The sequence below is a fragment of the Rhinolophus sinicus genome, linkage group LG06 (genome assembly GCF_036562045.2).
Source record: "Rhinolophus sinicus isolate RSC01 linkage group LG06, ASM3656204v1, whole genome shotgun sequence".
Classification (NCBI taxonomy): domain Eukaryota; kingdom Metazoa; phylum Chordata; class Mammalia; order Chiroptera; family Rhinolophidae; genus Rhinolophus; species Rhinolophus sinicus.
The window spans coordinates 77,457,299-77,459,659 of NC_133756.1; positions in this window are offsets into that span (position 1 = coordinate 77,457,299).

A 2,361-nucleotide genomic window follows, 5' to 3' on the forward strand; every position below is an offset into this window, starting at 1 on the left:
TAGAAACCTGGCATGACACAGATAGAAGAAGAAAGAGACTTGAGACTTAAAAGAAATGAAAGAACTCCACAAGAACTTTCTGACTCCATCAGAAAGAGCAATATAAGAATAATGGGCATACCAGAAGGAGAAGAAAGAGAGAAGGGAACAGAGAATATATTCAAACAAATTGTCGATGAGAACTTCCCAAATTTGTGGACAGAACTGGACCCTCGAATCCAAGAAGCAAATAGAACACCTAGTTACCTCAATCCCAACAGGCCTTCTCCAAGGCACATTGTACTGAAGCTGTCTAAAATCAACGACAAAGAAAGAATCCTCAAGGCAGCCAGGGAAAAGAAGACGGTAACTTACAAAGGAAAGCCCATTAGATTATCATCAGATTTTTCAGCAGAAACTCTACAAGCCAGGAGGGAGTGGAACCAAATATTCAAACTATTGAAAGAGAGAAATCATGAGCCAAGAATAATATATCCAGCAAAGATATCCTTTAGATATGAAGGAGGAATAAAGACCTTTCCAGACATACAGAAGCTGAGGGAATTTTCTAATACACGACCTGCACTACAAGAAATACTAAAGGAGGCTATTCGACCACCATCAACAGGGACAATTTGTGGCAACCAAAACTCAAAAAGGGGGAGAATAAAGGCCTGAACCAGAATATGGGAAAGGAGAAAGTAAGCGTGCTGAAGAAAATGGAATACTCTAAATATCAAACTTACTTTTACATAAACTTAAGGGTAACCACTCAAAAAAATCCAGAACTGAAATATATACTGTAATAAAAGAAGAACCAGAGGGAAACATCATAGAATACCACCACACAGAAATAATAGACAACAACAAAAAGGCAAAGAAACAATGGAGACACAGCCTTACCAGAAAACTAAAGATAGAATGACAGGAAATCCTCACATATCAATAATCACCCTAAATGTAAATGGACTGAACTCACCAATAAAAAGGCACAGAGTAGCAGATTGGATCAAAAACTAAACCCAACCATATGCTGTCTCCAAGAGACACATCTCAGCTACAAGGACAAGCATAGACTCAAAGTGAAAGGGTGGAAATTGACACTCCAAGCAAATGGTGCCCAGAGAAAATCAGGTGTAGCCATAATGATATCAGATGAAACAGACTTCAAGGTGAAAAAGATAACAAGAGACAAAGATGGACATTTCATAATGGTGAAGAGGACTGTAAAACAAGAAGACATAACAGTCATCAATATTTATGCCCCCAATCAGGGAGCACCGAAATACACCAAGCAACTACTAACAGAACTAAAGGGAGAAATTGACCAAAACACAATTATACTAGGGGACTTAAATACATCATTGACAGCTATGGATAGATCATCCAAACAGAAAATAAATAACGAAATAGTAGCCCTAAATGACACATTAGATGAAATGGACATAATTGACATTTATAGAGCACTTCATCCTAAAACATCAGACTACACATTCTTTTCTAGTGTACATGGAACATTCTCAAGGATAGACCATATATTGGGACATAAAATCAGTCTCAACAAATTTAAAAAGATTGAAATCATACCATGCATATTCTCTGATCACAAGGCTTTGAAATTGGATATCAACTGTAAAAAGAAAGCGGCAAAAACACAAATACATGGAGACTAAACAACATACTTTTAAAGAAGGACTGGGTCAAAGAAGAAATTAGAGGAGAGATCAAAAGATACATAGAAACAAATGACAATGAAAATACATCCTACCAAAATTTTTGGGATGCAGCGAAAGCAGTTTTAAGAGGGAAATTTATCTCATTACAGGCCTATCTCAAGAAACAAGAAAATTCCCAAATAAATAACCTCATGTTACACCTTAAAGAACTAGAAAAAGAAGAACAGGTAAAACCCAAGGTCAGCAGAAGAAAGGAAATAACAAAAATTAGAGCAGAAATAAATGAAATAGAGAACAGAAAGACAATAGAAAAATTAATGTGACAAAGAGCTGGTTCTTTGAGAAGATTAACAAAATTGACAAACCCTTGGCTAGACTTACTAAGATAAAAGAGAGAAGACACTGATTAACAAAATCAGAAACGTAAAAGGGAAGTTATCACGGACACCACAGAAATACAAAGGATCATCCAAGAATACTATGAAGGACTATATGCCACCAAATTCAACAACCTAGAAGAAATGGATAAGTTCTTAGAAACATATAGCCTTCCAAGGCTGAACCATGAAGAACTGGAAAATCTAAACAGACCGATCACCAGTAACAAAATTGAATCAGTCATCCAAAACCTTCCCAAAAGCAAAAGTCCGGGACCAGATGGCTTCACTAGTGAATTCTACCAAACCTTCAAAGAGGATCTAATACC